Raw genomic sequence first — 24,114 nt, 5'->3', positions numbered from 1 at the left:
TAACATGCATTTCAAATGTAATGTGAGTTTCTATCAACATAAAACTTAAAGAACTGTCTTCCTAAAGGGCATTCATGTAAGGCCCGTTATTTTCCAGCTTGATTAATGAAAACAAAATTTTTCTGTAATGCTTTCTTCCTACTCTGTATTAGTTTTCAGGACTGGATTGAAAGTGATTTATTGTGGATAGGGTTATACCTACTCGTGGAATTTTTTTCTGTTCCTGGGTTTTTAAAGGTGGCAGAGTTGACTTTCTGATTTTAATTCATCTTCACTAGATGAAGAATTCACAAATAGGACTTTTTCTTGAAATAACCATAGCCTGGGGGCGCTTGGGTGGCTCAGGTCATGATCTCAGGGTCCTGGGATTGAGTCCCACATCGGGCTCCCTGCTCAGTGGGGAGCCTGCTTCACTCTTTGCCTCCCCCTCTGCTTATGCTTTCTCTAATAAGTAAATAAATAAATAACCTAAAAAAAAAGAAGTTGTATTTGACTGGAGCTTCATGTGGAGTTACAGATCAACAGAAAGACAAAGGAATAAGAGACAGGAAGCAATGAAGGAAAACACAGAGGCGCACAGTATAGACAGATGTTCCTCGGCTTATGACGGCCTCGGCTTCTAATAAACCCATTGTTCAGCTGGAAATCTCTTTAGTTGAAAATGCATGGAAAACACCTAAGCGACTGAACATCAGAGCTTAGCCCCGCCAAACTTAAATGTCTTGAGAACACTTACAGTATTGCACAGTTGGGCAAAATCCTCTAACACAAAGCCTATTTCACAATAAAGTGTCTGGTATCTCATGTAACTTACTGAACACTGCACTGAAAGCCAGAACAGGACGGTTCAAGTGTGTTGGTTGCTGACCCTCGTGATCACGTGGTTTGCCTGGGGGCTGTGCTCGCTGCCTCTGCCCAGCATTACAAAAGAGGACCCTACTGTAGATCGCCAGCCTGGGAAAAGATCCAAACTAAATGCATATCACTTCTGCACTATTATAAAAAGTCAAAAAACCATAAACTGAACCAAGGTGAAGTCAGGGATCTTCTGTACCAGGTGTGTTAGGGAAGGTCAAGTGCTCCTGTCTGGCCAGGAACCATAGTGGTATGGGGGAAAGTTCCACAGTAGAAAGTTCTACAGCGGAGAACCACTAGGACTCTAGCACCAACGGTCACAGGTTTCACCAGGAAGACTGGATGCTCTTCTGTGGGCGATGAGAAGCCACGAGCGACTCAGGAAGGCTGAAGAGCTCTGGGCAGGTGGGACAGCTGAGGGCTGCAATGAAGAGGGACAGGTGGAGCTGGGAGACCAGGTGGGGAGAGCCCGCTACCCTCGAACAAAAGGCAACAAAGGTCTGGACTGGGATGATGGAGATGGTGGAAGGTAATGGGATATTCATGAAACAGAACTGGAAAGCCATGGAAATGAAATAAGAGAGGGAGGGAAAACCGTTCATGACTTTAATTGCCATCAGTATAAAACATGTTGAATTAAAATAAATTGGTATTTCTAGACCGATGATGACATCACAATAATGGAAGGAAACCAATTTTGATTTTGAGCCGGGTTAAGGAGACAGTATAGACAAGAGAAAAGAAGAGGCTCTGGAGTCACACAAATGTCACCATTGAGATACGTCCCCACTCTTCATTCCCTTCCCTGTAAACCCAGGCAAGTGACACCTGCCTCACAGCACTGGTAACAAATAGGGAAGAGCACACGTTCCCACGTTCCCGGGTCAGACAGGACAGCCAGGGATCAGCGGCACATGAGGAGGTGACAGGTGGTCACGAAACTGAGCTCAGGTGCATACACAGCATTTTACGTCACCTTGAGATGGCTCCTCTTGTGACCTCTCGAAGAAGGTGGCAGTGGTGAGGAACAAACTCCAGGAGCTTATTAGCATACATGATCTTCAGGCCGTCTGGATGAGACTCAACGATCTGCTCTACAATCACCTAGCAGAAGGAAGAGCGTTTTATTTTTATTTATTTGTTTGTTTGTTTGTTTGTGTTTTTGTTTGTTTTTAAAGCACCTAAAAGAGAAGTATGAACTATACACTACAGAGAAAAGAATCGTGTAAACCTTAAAAATGCACTTCGTCCTTCCTCCTCCCCACTCAGTATGCTTTCTAAACAGGAGGTAAGTAACATTAACATGAAAATCTAGGTCCTGGGATTTGGGAATACTGCTCCAACCCTGGGGGACACAGAGGCTGAAAGACAGAGACTGGCCTGAAGCTAAAACATCACACACATCTCATCTGCTTCCCTTCTGAGCTTAAAAGCAAAATACTGTATCTGCAGACAACAGCTCTGTATCATCTTCACCCTGGCCTTATCCTCTACCGTCTCCAGAACAGGGAAAGGGCTGAGATGGAAAGTGATGGAAGAAAACACATCATATTTTGCTTTAGTATTTAATTTTTTTTGGTGAGGCTGAGTTGCAGGAGGTGAATGACAAGCATACAAACTTAAAATACAAACGTGGCCACAGTTCATTTAATGACATGGAAACGTAAAGTACTTCCCTAATTTAGCATATTAGATTCAGTTCAATGAAAAGGGCATAAATTAAAGAACTAAAATATTTTCATTTAGTGACAAAGAATAATGTGATCTTTTTCACCCCCACAGAGAGAGCTATGAACTATAATAGGATACATACAAAGAACTGACAGATCATTTACTTTTAGTAGTCTTAATGAAGCTGAGAAGATTACTAAAATTAATCCTTCAATTTCACTTCTATCACTGGGATACTGTCTCGTTTTATTTTATTTTATTTTATTTTTTTAAAGATTTTATTTATTTATTTGACAGAGAGAAATCACAAGTACACTGAGAGGCAGGCAGAGAGAGAGAGAGAGAGAAGGAAGCAGGCTCCCTGCTGAGCAGAGAGCCCGATGCGGGACTCGATCCCAGGACCCTGAGATCATGACCTGAGCCGAAGGCAGCGGCTTAACCCACTGAGCCACCCAGGCGCCCCTACTGTCTCGTTTTAAAACTGGAAGCCTTTCATCCTGAAGTCATGGTGGGTAGCTTTATACTTACCAGACAGAAAGAACACTCGCACTGGCAGGTGACTGGAAGAAAGCCCTCAAACGCTGAGACTGGCTTCATGACTTCTGTCCGCTTGAACTAGATGAAACCGACGCTCTCTAAGTTGGAAGCTGCTGATTGCTGGCGGCCTCACATGGTGCAGCCCATACTCCGGCCGCTCAGAGGCAGGATACACTGACTCCCTGTATTTTACTGTATCCTTATAGGTCAAGAACACTGGGTAACCAAGTTCTGGACTTAAGGTACTACCCCGCTAACTCGCCCTTCAAAGCCCTTTATCTTTGAATATTCCCTCCCTCCCACCTTCCTAGCCTGGCAAACTCCCCCATGGTCTTCAAGACTTAGGCCACATCAATTCTGCGAAGACGCTTCCCCTCACAGACTTTCCCTGCGCACAGAGCTGTCTTCCAGCTCCTCCAGTGGGCACGGGCGCCTTGGTGGGGTCACGCTTTTCGGCAACTTCATTAACGTATAACTTATGGAAATGGAAATTGACCTGAAAATGTTCTGATCCGTACCTTCTTCCTAGGCAAGTCCCTCACCCCTACTAAATTAAGATGATCCCTGAGTTATGGCATCACTGTAAGAGACCAGAGCGCATGCCTGATTCCTGCCATGCTGATGGGCACCAAGCGGGACCAACCTTTTCTTACAACCAGAAGAGCAGGAACTAAGAGCATCTTCAAGGAAGAGCCCTGAGCTCTCTCGCACCCAGTCAAGAAACAAAGCCAGATTAGATGCTCTGTGTTTGTGGAATGAGGTGCATGGGGGCACAATCCTCATCCATGTATGGTTTCACCAGTACTTGACCGACTAACGCCTCTGCATCCCGTGTCTTGTCAATTGTAGCGTAAGTCTGGAGGCAGTGCCATATGATGTCCACATTGGAAGTCTAAAGCCCTTCTAGCAGCAGGCCTCCCAGGGACTGCTGCAGCATGGCCGTAATGTGGGTTATACGCTGCAAGAACAGAGAGACCAGGAAAGAAGGTCCAGGAACCACAGTTTCTAAAAGCTCAAATATATGTGTATAATTTATATACATATGTGTTATATATATAAAGCGAGCCTCTAATTCTACCAGAATATATGTAAGATTAAAATCCCAACATTTCCTAGAGAATAACAATGAATCTCTTCTTCCCATGATTGCTTTCTTTCTTTTTTTTTAAAAGGTTTTTATTTATTTATTTGTCGAGAGAGAGCACAAGCACACAAGGAGACACAGGCAGAAAGAGAAGCAGGCTTCCTGCCAAGCAAGGAGCCCAAGGTGGGACTCAATCCCAGGACCCTGGGATCATGACCTAAGCCAGAGGCAGTGGCTTAACTGACTGAGCCACTGAGGCGTCCCCTCCCTATGATTTCTTTGAAAGTAAGTCGGCTTCATCAAAGTGAAGTTTTGACAATTACGGAATGACAAAAAGTTACTTGCCTCTTAAGCTACGGAGTAAATCTGACAAACGTGCATTTAAACCCAGTCAAGGGCTTTGGATAAATGAACTCTGACTACATCATATGATGTGTCAAGTTACATGAAATTCAGAATTAATTTTACTTGCATAGTTTGGAGACTACGCTTGTGTCTTTACACAAAATCTATCTAGTGTGACATAATGGAAGCAGGGTCCCAAGCAGGAGACACTGAAAAAAAAAAATTCAAAGCTAGCTTCAAAATCCTGTAGAGTATCAATTATCAGGGGCAATGCTAGGTCAAACCAAAATCATCCAGGAAATTCGCAAACAGCAAATTGAAAATCGAAACCAACACATGCTGGTCTTACTTTGTCCAGAAGAGGCATGCCTTTGCTCTGAACAGCATGAAAGTGTAACTGGTTAAATTCTGTGGCAATTCTCTCCAAAATCTGTCTAGTCCAGAGAGGGCTAGTAGAGACAATTAGAGAAATGTAATTCCCAAAGTTAAAACCTGCCACCCCCACCGCCCCGTATGCCTTACAGTGCTCAGGCACCTGCACCTGAACGCCATCAATTTTCATGACAAACTGTCTGTGCAGCAGGCCCCAGTGCAAGGGGTGAGGAGCGGGGAGGTTGTAGAAGCCACTGACGCAGCCTGGCCCGGGCCACAGGGCCCAGGCAAGGGGATGGAGCTATTTTAGGTCAGTGTGGGTACAACTGCATGATTCCTCCACGTTCCTCGGGCTCTCCCATTCGTGCCCTTCTTCTCCCTTCTTCTCCCATTCTCTAACCCCCTCCTCTCTCTTGCCCTGTCCTACCGTTCATACCCGAAGCCCCCTCTTCTTCTCTGCCTGCCTCATTCTCCCTCCCAAGTACCTCCCCAGTACCAACTACTGCTGTCTCCTCAATCAGCTAAAACTGACCGCCTAGCAGCAACCTGGGAAATCGCTCAGAGCAGCGGACTCCAAGTTTAAATTTACCCAACGGCAGAAAGAGCAAGCTCGGTGCTCCGGGAGCTGGTGAGAAATCACTCACAGTGCATCTGCCATCAAGTGGACTGGATACACTTCCCTCTTGCCCCCCACATTAGAAAGCGTCAACCCCATTCAAAAGGAAGTTGAACAGTGAAAGAAAAAAAAAAAACACAACAAAGGCCCCAAAGCCCCTGCTGGGCTCTATGAGGCATCCCACATCTGAGGATGGGCAGTCAGGTAGTGAGGAAACACACTGTAAGGAAACCCAAAAATGTCTGGAGACCTGCCACGGTGTGCCCCGTCCCAGAGCATCAGAACTGGTGTGGAGGGAAGGCAAGCGCTAGGCACGACCAATGCAGAAGCCTAATTCCAACCTCTACTGACTGATCCCATGCGCATTTCCTATTTATCCTTATCTCGGCATTTCTGGGCCTAGCAGAGCATGATGGATTTACCATGCGCTGACGCTGCTCTGGCTTTCCTGACTCTAGAGCTCAGAGCTGCTCTTCTGGAGAAAAAAGTCCTCCAAGGTAATTCTGAGCAAGAAAGCGCACAATGTCTGTTTATCAAAGACTGTGTTGCAAAGGGACAGGATTGTAGACACAGAGCTCACTGAGGTGTTTCTATCCGATGAGCACAGCAGCAACAGCAAAGACGGGAAGAACACTGGAGGGCCAGCTCCCCAGGGGCCGAACGTGGACATGGCTGGAGGGGCTGAAGGCGCTGCCAAGGGCCGCAGTGAAGCAGAGCCGCTGGAGACACACGGGCTGCAGAAGGGCCGCGTGCAGACTGTCTGCTAAGTGTGGACGAACGGGGCAGAAGCACGAGTGCAACGGGCTAGAGACACAAGCACAGTGGAGGCTGACCACTTAGTTGAATGCCTTGATGTGAAAGGGGACAGAGACCTAGGACCAGAGAATCGCTTCCTTTGGGATGTGTCCATTCTTAATCTCCATCATGAGACATGTGGAGCATATGGTCTCTCAAGTTCCTTCCAAATCTAAAACCTTAATTCCTAAAATTTAGAAACCTAACTCCGCCTGCAAGGGGAGGGACTGTTAGCGTCACACAACAGACCACTCAGGGCACCAGGCGACCTTGACGCAGGCAGCCCAGCTGGTATGTGTAGGACCAGCCCCGGCTACTCCCACTGCACCACTGTGCGTCTCACAGTGCTGACAGGACCTAACTACTCATTTTCTGAGTCACTCATCTACCCTGGATGATTGAAAATTCACACCAGGAAGGGAACAAGACAATCACAGTATAACAAAGAGAGCCATCATCTTTTTCCTATTTCATAAGTTTTTCCTTTCCTGTTTGTAAATTTCAACTGGATATGTCCTATACAGTTTCATAATAATATAATGCTGGTGCAAAATACATCAATGGTAATACTCTGGGCATGTCTAGGAAAAAAAATGAGATGGAGAAAAACCAAGATGAATGGTAGGTATGCCTTAACGATCAACAGGACTTTGCTAGTCCTCAGGGAAGGTGATTCCAAATATACTTTTACACTGCAAGCATAATGACGTGTTGGAACTGTGGTCTATAACCAAAGCGTTTATAGGAACGTGTTATAGATTTCACCATTTCATGCTCTCCACTCTCCTGGAGCTACATTCTAGCCACAAACCTGGATTTTCTTCTTGTTCAGAAATGTATTCTAACTAAGCCGTCCCCGCCTAATTAGACTGGATGTGAAGTATTAATTTATGTGCTACTTAGTTAAAAAAAAATGCTTACCTGCTTGCTTCTAGTGCAGAGGTTTCTTTCGAACTTTGTGAATTTAAGATTTTTTCAATCTTTTCCACTGATCAAATAACTTGTATAAGCCTCAACACACACATCTATAAAAATAAAAATTAAGCAAACAAAAACCGTCACCATCTTTACTCTTAATCATCTTTATTTCCCATGCTAAATGCAGGAAAATATAAGACCAAAAGTTAACTTCAAATATATAGGGCATGCTATATTTTGAATATTTCTATGAAACACAGAATTCTCAAGAATGCAAATCTTAGTTCTAGAATAAGCATACTTCCATATTCTATTGCATGTTTATAGAGGAAAAAAAAAAACCCTAGACTTTGCTTTCTCATATTCTATACTCTTATTTCTTTTTTTCCCATCCTGAATCTTTCTATGGGCATTTCTTTCCTATTTTTTTTTAAAAAGATTTGTTTATTTGAGAGTGAGAGTGACTGCATGTGCGCGTGCAGGGGAGGGGCAGAGGGAGAGAGAGAATCTCGAGCAGACATCCTGCTGAGCACAGAGCTCAATGCGGGGCTCAATCTCATGATCCTGAGATCATGACCTGAGCCAAAATCAAGAGTCGGACGTTTAACCAACTGAGCCACCAGGCGCCCCTCCATTTGTTTTCTTATGGCCCTTTATTCATGTTTTAACTTTGGCTTCCGATTGTACTGGCCCTCTCAGTATACATATGCATATACCTATATGCCCAAGCACCAAATCATTAAAGACCTTTTACACTACAAATATTATCAAAGAGGTTGAGGGACATTATGAAAACTCTCATCCTTAAAGAACAAAAAAATACAAAGTCATCCATTCAATAAATAATAATAATAATGAACACCCCTGGGAGCTCGATATTCATTCCGACGGGGGGTGGGGGGGGCACGAGAAAATAAAGCAAGAAATACACCCTGCTCTCACAAAGCTTACTGTTTTGTCTGGAAGCGCACGACAAGCATTCTTTGGACAAAAGCTGTGAGGAGATCCAGAGGCGAATTAAACAGAAGCCTGTCCCTCAAACAGGCTTCTCCCCACTGAGATTTTAACAAATATGCTAATAATACACATAGAAAACATTGTACAGAGCAGCAGGCGAGAGTCAGAAGCCCAGACTCCCAATGCCCGCTGTGCCCCTACATCGTTATGCTCATGAATGATATCGGGGACACTTGGAACTGGAGATAGCACTAAGGGGCACACTCCCGGGGTGAGCCCTCAGATGTACAGAGCCGTTGCCTGTCTCACACACCTGAAACTAAGCCAACACCGCATGCTAACTACTGGGAGTTGAAAAAATTAAAGTGAACACCAGAACATAAAGAACACAGGATCAGAAAATAACAGCAAACCTACGGCAGAATCCTGAGTTTGCTTTGGAAAGCCCACTTCTCCACTAGTCTCTAATATAGGCCTATTTTCTTTACAGGGCCGCTGACAATTTATACAGTCGTTAACTGTCAAGCGCTGCACCGACAACAGTTATCACTGTTTCTTGTTCTGGAAAAAGTGGGTGATCTTGAGATCGTATGGGTACCTCTGAAATTCTGTCTTCTTATTTCAGGTAGATAACGTGACATAATGCATAAAATGCACATGCGTGAGAGCTTTGAAAAAAAGCTAAATTAAAAAAAAAAAGCTGAATAGTGCTGACAAGTTCGCGGAGACAAGAGGAGAGGGCTTCAACTGGCATGCAGCATAAGAAATCTACTGGAGGGTACCTTTTTCTTCCTTATGTCCTCTTGTTTACACATTCGTTCATCTACTGCCCGAATTCCTTCACTGACTGATGACCTGAGACTCTTTAAAAGAATAATAAAGAAAATGTATTACAGACATTGTTTTGTCACATTATCAATTTCCTACATCTCATTCAATTCCACAGAAATTAATACCTGTGCACCAGTACTATGCAGATATTGACAAAAAAAAAAAAAACATGATATACCAGACACAGTTACTGTTGAGGGGACTCATGACCTGGGGGCATAATGACACGAAGGCAGGGTCGCATGGCTAGAAGAAGAATGACATATACAGTGAAAGTTATGGGGATGAGGGGGCTTAGAATGGAGAACAGATAATATGAAGCAAAGTACAGGAGAGTCTGGAAATGCGACGGGGCTCGAATCGGACTCTGAAAGCCATGTGTACACAGCTGCCCAGGTGGGGAGGGGATGGGGAGCAGATGTAAGTGCACACACACTCAGGGGCAGGGTCAGACAGGCACACAGCCATGTGCACTGCAGGCTTCCTTCTGGAGAGAAGCAGAAATAGGAATGGAGGGCCAACTTCACTGAGATGAAGTCTTTAGATTCTGCATATTTTGGAGAACGAAAGAATGTCAAAGCACTGATGCATGATGATGAAATGTGGGTATGGAAATACCAGGAATCAAGAATGAAGAACAGAAGACCAGAAAAAGGCAGAGCACAGAGGTAGAGAAACATGTCCAGAAGCTAATGAATAAAGAGATAATTAGGAATTAGGGCCAAAACAAAGGTTAACAGAAACAACTAGAATGAAGTAGGCAGATCACAAAAATTCCACAGGAAGGTGAATTAATTCACTCCATCAACATTATGAAACACCTCCTGGACGTCAGTATTGTGGCAGCCTACAGGGATGCAATGAAGACAGATATAGTCGTATCCCTCAGTGATCTGAGAATCTCACAGAACAGCTTCAGAAAAGGGGACCAGAAAGGCAGGTCAGGCCTGTGGCTGAGCAGGACCAAAGTGGCCATAAAAACAGGCCATGGAAAAGGGAGGGTATATGGTGATGGCAGGGGGTGAGGTGGGACGGGAGCCTGTGTGAGTAGAGCAAATCTGCCTCCAGGGAGGGGGTTCGAGAGAAGAGTGGGAGGCCAAAGGAAGGCTAGGCTTGGGAAACAACACCACTGGGAGGTGAGGCACACCAAGGAGGCAGTGGGAGAGCCCCACAGCGGCTGGTGTGGAATCCAACAGCGGACCATGAAAATCCCTTCCATTCCAAGGAAAAGTATCTTTAACAAGATTTTGTAAAATTCAAATGAGACATAAACCATGGAAAGTATTGGCTACCTCAAGGCACAACTCAAGACTTTTACCTGTTTCACGAACTCTTTCCTGCCTGCCCTTCCCTTAGGCTTCTCAGCACTGATATTTCCATTACTTCGCATTTTTCTTGGTTCTAACCATGTACTGTGTCTTCCCTTAAATTATGTTCTCTTTATATTCTCTCTAGGATGCAGGCACTGTCTTAGGGGAGGGACGCAAGAGGCCACTCAAGCTAGAGGAGACACACAAGGAAGGATGGTGTCATTTATGACAAGTTTACGACAGGGCATCAGAATGGACAGAGGCCGTAAGTCAGGGCACCAGACACAGAGGGGGGGGGCGGGAGGGGAGACAGGGCAGCACAGTTTTCTGTTAGAAGTGATGCCACAACTGCCCCTCCACTGTTCACCCAGGTGGAGTTCCTATTCCCAATGGCTTAGAGGTGGGGAGTCCCATTCCCACAACAGAGATTTTTCTGAGAGAACATGCAAATGTAACATTTATTAAGTATTACATTTTATTTATATTATCCTTCAGTTCCATTAGGGATTACACAGTTTTTGTAGATCAGCCCAGGAACCGAACCACACGTAGATTACATGGGGTGGGGGGGGGATCTTTACAAGATTACAAACTGTTAAAATACAAGTCATTCGTAAGTTAGAAACCACTTACATATGACCAAAGTGGCATTAATAAGTTGAATTTGGAAATATGCTTCCTCTCCCCTGACATTTTAAGGTTGTCTACTCTGAGAATATGTATTCTTCAAATCGAACATGTTTTTTTAGGTTTTTAGCATATGCAAAAACAAAATCATTTACAACTCTTCTGAAGGTGAATATTATAATCCTGAACCGTTAAACTACAACCACCAGTACCACCAAACTAACAGATGAAAAGAATTCTTAGAGAAAAGCCGAGGTGGACAACAGGCATCAGAGCAGACTGTTTTCATTAATTGGGGACTTACCAGAACTTCTCGTAACTGTCGCAAAGGCACAGAAAGTTGATTGAGGGCTTTGTCCATGCCAACCTAAAGGGGCACTTCCCCTCTACCACTGTTGCCAGACTAACCTTACCTATCCTGCAGGGTCAGGTCGGCCTGGCCCTTTATCAGTTGCTCTCCTCTGAGTGGTTAGTTTTTCATAGAAACCGTGCTTTGCTTTTGTCAGGATTTACACTGGATTATCAAAACCCTTTACTTGTGCCAGTGAATCCTAAGAAACAGTCCTAATGAGAGAACCAGGAACTCAAACAGATCATATTTATCCTGAATGTTCTGTCCAAAATGAAAAATTTGTTTCTGAGGAGCCTCAAGATCTCTGAGAAGGGAAGTTTCACCAACTCTGTCATGTAGGTGCATCAATTCCGATTCTGTGTCAATTTTCCTACTTTCCCAGCTAGTAATTCTCTACCTCAGAAGCCCACTCTCAACCGTTTCTTCTTTCAAAGGCAGTTGCTCTTAGAGTTTCACATGGCACTTGAAGCCTGCTGGTCGTTGGCTACTGCCCTCTGTACCTTGGGTCTAACAGCTGCGGGGCATCAAGATGAGCACGTCTCTTGTTCTAGGCCTTAATATAGTTTGGAGCACATGGTAAGCAATAATCACTTCTTTAGTTGATCCAAGTGTTGGATCTTTCTTAATTATTCTACTACCACAATTTACTTGTTCTAAGATTGGTCCCCCCCCATTTTAATATCTCTTAAGGTGGCACTCACCTTGCACTTGATGACATATCCTAGTTTAACTGACAGCATTTCTCTTTCTTAGTCGAACATAAACTATAGTGCATCTTACACTTGATGAAAGCTAGGATGCAATTAAATACTCTATTATGGTTACGATTCTGAAATTTGAAATCCTCCGGTAGCTCCCTGTGCCCCCACAGTGTAGTACCTCACCTCCTCGCCATAGTATACAAACCATCTCACCCCCAGTGTTAACCCCGGGGCTCAGCCTCCAACCCCAGGTGATGCTGCCAGATCAGCTGTCGGTTGTCATGAACTTGCTATATTTTCCCGAATGCACTGTGCTGCCTCCTGGCACTTTGAAACTTGACACACTCATCCTCATTCTTCGCTTTGCCCTTGTCTATCACCTCCCCTGAAAATCTGTTCCTAAGTGGCTTATCCCAGCTCCCACCTACCCTTGGCAGTCTATTATCTCCCTGTGGTAAAGCCTGTCACACTGCATCATGGACATGCCCGTTGTCCCCCTGAGAAGAGAAAAGGGACAATTAGGGCCCCCAGCATTTGCAGCTCTAGTGCAGAGCCCCATGCCTGGCTTGCAGGAAATGCCAGATCATGAAGACAAACCGAGATCATCCTCTGGCTAAAACCAGCTCTTCTTTGCCTACCGCAGGATCTGGATCAATAAAGAGCAACCAGTTATTATTGCTGTTTTTCTAGGGATTTTTACCCCATATATTTCCCAGGTCTTTACTCTTTTTGTAGCACTTTAATTCAGGCTTCAACCACTTCCTAGTCAGATCAGGTGAAATCATTTTCCTTCCCATACCCTCGATGTATTTCACATCTAGTAATTCTTTATTTAAAGATCTTATTTACCCATTTGACAGACAGATCACAAGTAGGTAGAGAGGGAGGCAGAGAGAGAGGGGGGAAGCAGGCTCCCCGCTGAGCAGAGAGCCCGATGTGGGGCTCCATCCCAGGACCCTGAAATCATGACCTGAGCCGAAGGCAGAGGCCTAAACCACTGAGCCACCCAGGAGCCCCCATATCTGGTAATTTTTAACCAACGTGGATTTGCTGCATCAAATAGTTCCTTCTTCTTCAAATATAAATATATAAATAAAGTGATCAAGTCACTCGCATGTCTTAGGAGAATGTCATACCTTTAGTAGCAAACTTGAAATCTTGGCCATTGGTTTTGATTTTTGTTTTGGTTAGATTTGGTTCGGTTTTTGTCATTTTAAAAATCCCTCCAGCCCTTGGCTCTGTCTGACCTGATTGCTTTCAGCTGTTTCTGCAACAAAATTGTCCCGGCAGCGAAAACTCTCATTGTTTACAGTGGCGCCCCCTTCTGAACCCTTTGTTAATAAAAAGCTTTTTTTTTTGTTTGTTTGTTTTTTGTTTTTTTTTGTTTGTTTGTTTTGTTTTTCGGCTACGGAAAATGTGGAACAACCATGAGGTATTTCAAAGAGGTGAACCACAGATAAATTTCTCTAAGGGTGGGTGAAGGTTACCCAAAAAGGAACTTGAGAAGGCTTTTAAAGATATCAACAATCATTATAACATAACTTGACTGATACTTACCGTGCAATTAACTGGGAAAACACTTGTTGGCTTCCAAGAAAGACTAACATAGTTGAGATTGTTCTAGCGGCCTTCTAGCACAGGGTCTCATGAGGCAGGGATTCTAGCCACTGGCTGTGCAAGGCATGAGGCCTGTTAGTGATTCTATTTTTTCCTCTGCAGAATGGGTCTTTCTACATTCCAGGTCCTTTCTAACCCAATAAATAATGCGGCAATTCTCTCAGTGAGTTGTACTATTGGTTTAAACAGCCAACTGTCTCTTTAAAAGGACTTCTGTTTAAATTCCTTTAAAAAAAAAGTCCTTTCAAAAAAATCTTTTTTTTTATTTTTTATTTTTTAATCCCATACGTTTACTCTGATCATGGAACTTTGTCATTTTGACCTTCTCTGCTGATTAAAATATTCTTCATCATCAGCACCTACTGCTCTCCTCTCCTGGTGCTCTCTCCAGAAGGGGTCTTCTCTAGCTCTTCTAGCAGGAGATGGGCACTTCCCCTCTACCCCTGTTTCCAGACCAACCTTACCTATCCTGCAGGGTCAGGTCGGCCTGGCCTGTTATCTGTTGTTCTCTTCTGAGTGGTTAGTTTTCATAGATACCTTGCTTTGCTTTTGTCAGGATTTACCCTGGACTATCAAAACCCTTTTCTTGTGCCAGTGAATCCTAAGAAACAGTCCGGATGAGAGAACCAGGAACTCGAACAGATCATATTTATCCTGATTGTTCTGTCCAAAATGAAAAATACATTTCTGAGGAGCCTCAAGATCTCTGAGAAGGGAAGTTTCACCAACTCTGTCATGTAGGGGCATCAATTCCGATTCTGTGTCAATTGTCCTACTTTCCCAGCTAGTAATTCTCGACCTCTCAAAGCCCACTCTCAACCGTTTCCTCTCTCAAAGGCAGTTGCTCTTATTGTCTGCACATGGCACTTGGGGCCTGCTGGTCGTTGGCTACTGCCCTCTGTACCTTGGGTCTAACAGCTGCGGGGCATCAAGATGAGCACGTCTCTTGTTCTAGGACTTAATATAGTTTGGGGCACATGGTAAGCAATAATCACTTCTTTAGTTGATCTAAGTGTTGGATCTTTCTTAATTATTCTACTACCACAATTTACTTGTTCTAAGATTTGCCCCCCATTTTAATATCTCTTAAGGTGGCACTCACCTTGCACTTCATAACATATCCTAGTTTAACTGACAGCATTTCTCTTTCTTAGTCGAACATAAACTATAGTGCATCTTACACTTGATGAAAGCTAGGATGCAATTAAATACTCTATTATGGTTACGATCCTAATCCAATCCATTACTCTAACACTGACTACTACATAACCCTGTCGTTGACACTAATGTGGACTTTAAACCAATACCTGATCCTGACCCTAAACCTGACACTGACTCTAGACTTCACCTGACCCTGACTCAGGCAAACACCAGAAACCTAACCCTGAACCTAAAAGTGACCCTGACCCTGACCCTAACACTAACCCTGAAACTGATGTGAGCCTGACCCTAACTCTAACTCTAAACCTAACCCTCCCTGACACTAACACGTGCCCTGACCCAAAACCTAACGCTGAACCTAACCCTAAAATTAACCCCTAACATTTTCCCTGACACTGACCCTAACCCGGTCTAACCCTAACCCTCAACCTACCTCTACCCTAACCACACTTTAACAATAATCCCGAAACTCTCCCTGACCATGATCATAACCCTAACTCTGAAATTTGCCTTTGTCAGATCTTAAACTTAAACCTGACCCTGGCCTTGACCTTAACACTGACCCTAACACGGACTGTAAACCTAACTCTGACGCAAACCGTGATGCTGAACAGAATCGTAACCCTAAAGCTAACCCTGAACCTGAACCTACTCATAAAACAGAACCTAAACATAAAGCTGACCTTGCCATAACCATGAACCTAACCCTGACCCTGACCCTACCGTGACACTAAACCTGTCCTAAACCTAACCCTGAACTGACATGACCTTCCCCCAAACAAAAACTTGAACCTGACCCTAAATCTGACCATCATCCTGAACCTGACACTAAACCTAACAGTCACCCTAACACTGACCCTGACCCTGACTCTGACCGTAACTCTAACCCTGACCCTACTGTGAGCATGACCCTAAACCTAACCATGAACCTAACCCTAACCCTGACCCCTACCCTAAGCCTCGCTAACCCTGACCCCAACGAGGTCTAAACCTAAACCTGACCCTAAGTCTTTCTTCTCCCTAACCCTAACACTAACCTGGTCTAAACCCAGCTCTGTTCCCTCCAGTGGGGACAACAGCTGCACCCAGGACTCCCAAGGGCTGGGGGAAGGCTGTATGGGGGTCACTGGATGGGCACTGCATTGAGTGGAGTGTGAGCCTTGAGCAGCTTGGGGACCAGCGGCTCAGGGAGCTCTGGTGGAGCAGAAAGTTTGGTAAGGAGCCCCCAGGCAGTGGTGACCTCACTTCCCTGACGACAGAGCCCAACAGAATTGGAACCCACGTATCCAGGCACCCCATAAAGAGAAAACCCTCCTGCCCAGCTCATTTCTAGGCACATCCTAAAGGAAGCGACATGTTCTTCTGCTGTACTGAAGCCGAGAGGATGCAGGGAGAAGAGAGCTTGCCGCTTGACACGTCCCCTCCCTGGCAGGTCATATCAGGTTTCACCAACGCCTCAGGCCCTTTGGCTAATAAAATCAAAAGGTGACACCAGGGGGCTCAGAGTCAGAGAGTCCCACACCTTCTGATCCACTGGTGTAGCCCTAGGTCTCTTCGCAGTCTCTCTCTCACTGTGTGTGTGTGTGTGCGCCTCTGAGTGTCTGTGTCTTTGTGTGTATAGAGGACCTGGCCATGCCATCATGGGTGGAGATGCCCCAAGCAGGATCAGGCTGATGAGGGGTTAGATGTCTTGTGGGCAAGTCATGTTCACACCGCAGTTTACGGCTGGTTAAGTGGGATCGGGCGGAGGGTCTACACCCTTCTGCCCAGTGTTTATCCGGAGACCTTGAAGGAATGGGTCATGACCGTGGAACGGGGCTATACCGAACAGTAACCACTAACCCTGACCCTGACACTGACTGTGATCCTGCACCAAAGCCTAAACCAAGCCCTGACCCTGATCCTGACCCTGACACTGACCGTGATCCTGACCTGAACCCTAAGCCTAAACCTAAGCCTGACACTGACCCTGATGTGGACCCTGAACCTAAACCTAACTCTGACATTACTGTAAACATGACTCATACCTAACCATGACCCTGACCCAGACCCTAATCCTAACCCTGACGCTGACCAAACCCTGACCCTAACCATCACCCTGACTGTGACTGTGAGCCTCACTGTAACCTTAAACCTAGTGGTAACTCTAACCATGACCCTAATACGGACCCTGAACCTTCAAGTCATGGTGAACCTTAACTGAACACTAACCCCTACCCTAAACCAAACACTAACCCTGAGCTTATGCTGTCTAACCCTAACCATAACCATAAGCCTACTTCTAACTCTAACCCTAACCCCAATCCCAAACCCTACCGCCACAACCTAACTGTGACACTAAACCGAACATTGACCCTAAACCAAAGCCTGGCCCTAAACCTGAGCCTGGCCCTGAGCTTCACCTGAACTGGACCCTGACCCTAATCCAATCCATTACTCTAACACTGACTACTACATAACCCTGTCGTTGACACTAATGTGGACTTTAAACCAATACCTGATCCTGACAGTAAACCTGACACTGGCCCTAGACTTCACCCTGACCCTGACTCAGGCAAACACCAGAAACCTAACCCTGAACCTAAAAGTGACCCTGACCCTGACCCTAACCATAACTCTGACACTGAATGTGAGCCTGACCCTAACTCTAACTCTAAACCTAACCCTCCCTGACACTAACACGGGCCCTGACCCGAAACCTAACGCTGAAACCTAACCCTAAAACTAACCCCTAACATTATCCCTGACACTGACCCTAACCCGGTCTAATCCTAACCCTCAACCTACCTCTACCCTAACCCTAACCACACTTTAACAATAATCCCGAACCTCTCCCTGACCATGATCATAACCCTAACTCTGAAATTTGCCTTTGTCAGATCTTAAACTTAAACCTGACCCTGGCCTTGACCTTAACACTGACCCTAACACAGACTGTAAACCTAACTCTGATGCAAACCGTGATCCTGAACAGAATTATAACACTAAAGCTAACCCTAATCCTGAACCTACTCATAAAACAGAACCTAAACATAAAGCTGACCTTACCATAACCATGAACCTAACTCTGACCCTGACCCTACCGTGACACTAAACCTGTCCTAAACCTAACCCTGAACTGACATGACCTTGCCCCCAAACAAAAACTTGAACCTGACCCTAAATCTGACCATCATCCTGAACCTGACACTAAACCTAACAGTCACCCTAACACTGACCCTGACCCTGACTCTGACCGTAACCCTAACCCTGACTCTACTGTGAGCATGACCCTAAACCTAACCATGAACCTAACCCTAACCCTGACCCCTACCCTAAGCCTCGCTAACCCTGACCCCAACGAGGTCTAAACCTAAACCTGACCCTAAGTCTTTCTTCTCCCTAACCCTAACACTAACCTGGTCTAAACCCAGCTCTGTTCCCTCCAGTGGGGACAACAGCTGCACCCAGGACTCCCAAGGGCTGGGGGAAGGCTGTATGGGGGTCACTGGATGGGCACTGCATTGAGTGGAGTGTGAGCCTTGAGCAGCTTGGGGACCAGTGGCTCAGGGAGCTCTGGTGGAGCAGAAAGTTTGGTAAGGAGCCCCCAGGCAGTGGTGACCTCACTTCCCTGACGACAGAGCCCAACAGAATTGGAACCCACGTATCCAGGCACCCCATAAAGAGAAAACCCTCCTGCCCAGCTCATTTCTAGGCACATCCTAAAGGAAGCGACATGTTCTTCTGCTGTACTGAAGCCGAGAGGATGCAGGGAGAAGAGAGCTTGCCGCTTGACACGTCCCCTCCCTGGCAGGTCATATCAGGTTTCACCAACGCCTCAGGCCCTTTGGCTAATAAAATCAAAAGGTGACACCAGGGGGCTCAGAGTCAGAAAGTCCCACACCTTCTGATCCACTGGTGTAATCCTAGGTCTCTTCGCAGTCTCTCTCTAACTGTGTGTGTGTGTGTGTGTGTGTGTGTGTGTGTGTGTGTGTGTGTTTGTGTGTGTGTGTGTATGTGCGCCTCTGAGTGTCTGTGTCTTTGTGTGTATAGAGGACCTAGCCATGCCATCATGGGTGGAGATGACCCAAGCAGGATCAGGCTGATGAGGGGTTAGATGTCTGGTGGGCAAGTCATATTCACACCCCAGTTTAAGGCTGGTTAAGTGGGATCGGGTGGAGGGTCTACACCCTTCTGCCCAGGGATTATCCTGAGACCTTGAAGAGATGGGTCCATAGCCAGGAGCGGGGCAAACCCCAACAGTAACCACTAACCCTGACCCTGACACTGACTGTGAGCCTACGCCAAACCCTAACCCAAGCCCTGACCCTGACCCTGACTGTGATCCTGACCTGAACCCTAAACCTAAACCCAAGCCTGACACTCACCCTGATGTGGACCCTGAACTTAAACTTAAATCTGACCTTACCGTAACCATGACCCAAACCTAATCATGACACAGACCCTGACCCTAATCCTGACCCTGACGCTGACCTAAACCTGACACTAACCCTAACACAGACCGTGACTGTGAGCCTGACCCTTACCCTAGACCTAAAGTTAACTCTAACCATGACCCTAATACGGACCCTGAACCTAAACCTTACGCTGACCCTGACCCTAACACTAACCCCTACCCTAAACCAAACCCTAACACTGACCTTATGCTGTCTAACCCTAACCCTAACCATTACCCTACTTCTAACTCTAACCCTACCCCAATCCCAAACCCTACCGCCAAAACGTAACTGTGACACTTAACCGAACATTGACCCTAAACCAAAGCCTGACGCTAAACCTGACCCTGTCCCTGACCTTCACCTGAATCAGACCCTGACCCTAATCCTAACCATGACACTAACACTGACCACTACACAATCCTGTCCCTGACCCGAATGTGGACTTTAAACTAATACCTATACCTGACCCTAAACCTGACACTGGCGCTAAACTTCACCCTGACCCTGACCCAGACCATGACCATAAACCTAACCCTGACCCTTACAGTCACCCCGACCCGGACCTGAACAACAAACTGACCCTGACTGTGAGCCTGACCCTAACACTAACCCTAAATGTAATCCTGACCCTGACACTAACACGGGCCCTCCCCAGAATCCTATCGCTGAACCCAACCCTAACACTAACCACTAACCCTACCACGGACCCTGATCCTAACAAGCTCTAACCCTAAACGTCAACCAAACGCTAACCCTAACACTAACCCTAACTTTAACAATAACCCTGACCCTATACCTGACTATGATCATAACCCTAACCCTGAACTTTGCCTATACCAGACCCTGACCCTATACGTGACCCTGGCCCTGAGCCTAAACCTAACCATGACCTTAACACTGACCACTACGTAACCCTGTCGCTGACCCGAATGTGGACTTTAAACAAATACCAGATCCTGACCGTAACCCTGACACTGGCCCAAGACTTCACCCTGACCCTGACCCAGACCATGACCATAAATCTTACCCTGACCCTAACAGTGACCCGACCCTGACCTGAACACTGAACCTGACCCTGACTGTGAGCCTGACCCTAACTCTAACCCTAAACGTAACCCTGACCCTGACACTAACACGGGCCCAAACCCGAAAACTAACGCTGAACCGAGCCCTAAAACTAACCCCTAACATTATCACTGACCCTGACCCTAACCCGGTCTAACCCTAACCCTCAACCTACCTCTAAACCTAACCCTAACCCCACTTTAACAATAATCCTGACCCTCTCCCTGAACCTGATCATAACCCTATCTCTGAACTTTGCCTATGTCAGCCCTTAACCTTAAACCTGACCCTGGCTTTGACCTTAACACTGACCCTAACCCAGACTGTAAACCTAACTCTCACCCAATCCATGATCCTGACAGAATCATAACACTAAAGCTAACCCTGATCCTGAACCTACACATAAAACAGAACCTAAACATAAAGCTGACCTTACCATAACCATGAACCTAACCCTGAACCTGAACCTAACCCTGACACTAAACCTGTCCCAAATCTAACCCTGACCCTGACATGAACCTTGCCCCCAAACCTAAACTTGAACCTGACCCTAAATCTGACCATGACCCTGAACCTGAACCAAACACTAACACTGACCCTGACCCTGACTCTGACCATAACCTTAACCGTGACCCTACTGTGAGCCTGACCCTAAACCTAACCATGAACCTAACCCTAACCCTGACCCCTACCCTAAGCCTTACGCTAACCCTGACCCCAATGACGTCTAACCCTAACCCTGATCCTAAGTCTTTCTTAACCCTAAACCTAACACTAACCTAGTCTATACCCAGCTCTGTTCTCTCCAGCGAGGACAACAGCTGCACCCAGGTCTCCCAGGAGCTTGGGGGAGGCTGTATGTGGGTCATTGGATTGGCACTGCATTAAGTGGAGGGTGAGCCTTGAGCAGCTTGGGGACCGGTGGCACAGGGAGCTCTGGTGAAGCAGGAAGTTTGGTAAGGAGCCCCCAGGCAGTGTTGAACTCACTTACCTGACGACAGAACCGAACGGAATAGGAACCTTTGTATCCAGGCACGCCATTACAGAGAAAACCCCCCATCCAAGCTAATTTCAAAGCAAATCCTAAAGGAAGCGACATGTTCTTCTGCTGTACTGAAGCCGAGAGGATGCAGGGAGAAGAGAGCTCACCCGCCAGACACGTCCCCTCCATGGCAGGTCATATCAGGTTTTCCCAACGCCCAAAGCCCTTTGGCTAAAAAAATCAAAAGGTTACACCAGGGGGCTCAGAGACAGAGAGTCCCACACCTTATGATCAACCAGTGTAGACCTAGGTCTCCTCCCCATCTGTGTGTGTGTGTGTGTGTGTGTGTGTGTGTGTGTGTGTGTGTGTGCCTCTGGGTGTCCATGTGTCTGTGTGTAAAGAGGACCTGGCCATGCCATCGTGGGTGGAGATTCCACAAGCAGGATCAGGGTGATGAGGGTTTAGATGTCTGGTGGGCAAGTCATGTTCACACCCCAGTTTAAGGCTGGTTAAGTGGGATCGGGTGGAGGGTCTACACCCTTCTGCCCAGGGATTATCCTGAGACCTTGAAGAGATGGTTCCATAGCCAGGAGCGGAGCTAACCCCAACAGTAACCACTAACCCTGACCCTGACACTGACTGTGAGCCTACGCCAAACCCTAACCCAAGCCCTGACCCTGACCCTGTATGTGATCCTGACCTGAACCCTAAACCTAAACCTAAGCCTGACACTCACCCTGATGTGGACCCTGAACTAAACTTAAATCTGACCTTACCGTAATCATGACTCAAACCTAATCATGACACAGACCCTGACCCTAATCCTGACCCTGACGCTGACCTAACCCTGACACTAACCCTAACACAGATCGTGACTGTGAGCCTGACCCTTACCCTAAACCTAAAGGTAACTCTAACCATGACCCTAATACGGACCCTGAACCTAAACCTAACGCTGACCCTGACCCTAACACTAACCCCTACCCTAAACCAAACCCTAACACTGACCTTACGCTGTCTAACCCTAACCCTACCATAACCCTACTTCTAACTCTAACCCTAACCCCAATCCCAAACCCTACCGCCAAAACCAAACTGTGACACTGAACCGAACATTGACCCTAAACCAAAGCCTGACGCTAAACCTGACCCTGTCCCTGACCTTCACCTGACCCAGACCCTGACACTAATCCTAACCATGACACTAACACTGACCACTACATAATCCTGTCCCTGACCGGAATGTGGACTTTAAACCAATACCTATACCTGACCCTAAACCTGACACTGGCGCTAAACTTCACCCTGACCCTCACCCAGACCATGACCATAAATCTAACCCTGACGCTAACAGTGACGCCGACCCTGACCTGAACACTAAACCTGACCCTGACTGTGAACCTGACCCTAACTCTAACCCTAAATGCAACCCTGACCCTGACACTAACACGGGCCCTCCCCAGAATCCTATCGCTGAACCAACCCTAGCACTAATCCCTAACCCTACCACGGACCCTGATCCTAACAAGTTCTAACCCTAAGCATCCACCAAACGCTAACCCTAACACTAACCCTAAACTTTAACTTCAACTTTGACCCTATACTTGACTATGATCATAACCCTATCTCTGAACTTTGCCTATACCAGACCCTGACCCTATACCTCATCCTGGCCCTGAGCCGAAACCTAACCATGACCCTAACACTGACAATGATATAACCCTGTCGCTGAACCGAATGTGGACATTAAAACAATACCTGATCCTGACCGTAAACCTGACACTGGCCCTAGACTTCACCCTGACCCTGACCCAGGCAAACACCAGAAACGTAACCCTGACCCTAACAGTGACCCTGACCCTGACCCTAACTATAACCCTGACACTGAATGTGAGCCTGACTCTAACTCTAACCCTAAACGTAACCCTGACCCTGACACTAACACGGGCCCTGACCCGAAACCTAATGCTGAACCTAACCCTAAAACTAACCCCTAACATTATCACTGACACTGACCCTAACCTGGTCTAACCCTAACCCTCAACCTACCTAGCCCTAACCCTAACCCCATTTTAACAATAATCCTGACCCTCTACCTGACCCTGATCATATCATACCCCTATCTCTGAACTTTGCCTATGTCAGACCTTAACCTTAAACCTTACCCTGGCCTTGACCTTAACACTGACCCTAACACTGAATGTACACCTAACTCTGACCCAATCCAAGATCCTGAACATAATCGTAACCCTAAAGCTAACCCTGATTCTGAACCTACTCATAAAACAGATCCTAAACATAAAGCTGACCTTACCATAACCATGAACCTAACCCTGACCCTGACCCTAACCCTGACACTAAACCTGTCCCAAACCTAACCCTAACCCTGACATGAACCTTGCCCCCAAACCAAAACTGAACCTGACCCTAAATCTGACCATGACCCTGAACCTGACCCTAAACCTAACCGTCACCCTAACACTGACCCTGACCCTGACTCTGACCGTTACGCTAACCATGAACCTAACCCTAACCCTGACCCCTACCCTAAGCCTTACGCTAACCCTGACCCCAACGAGGTCTAAACCTAACCCTGACCCTAAGTCTTTCTAAACCTTAACCCTAACACTAACCTAGTCTAAACCCAGCTCTGTTGCCTCCAGCGGGGACAACAGCTGCACCCAGGCCTCCCAAGGGCTGGGTGGAGTCTGAATGGGGGTCACTGGATGGGCACTGCATTGAGTGGAGTGTGAGCCTGAGCAGCTTGCGCACCGGTGGCTCAGGGAGCTGTGCTACAGCAGGAAGTTCGAAAAGGAGCCCCCAGGCAGTGGTGACCTCACTTCCCTGACGACAGAGCCCAACGGAATTGCAACCCATGT

This window comes from Mustela nivalis (genome assembly GCF_964662115.1).
Source record: "Mustela nivalis genome assembly, chromosome: 9".
In the NCBI taxonomy this organism is placed as follows: domain Eukaryota; kingdom Metazoa; phylum Chordata; class Mammalia; order Carnivora; family Mustelidae; genus Mustela; species Mustela nivalis.
The sequence above is the reverse complement of the archived record's forward strand: the minus strand, read 5'-3'. Positions refer to the sequence as shown.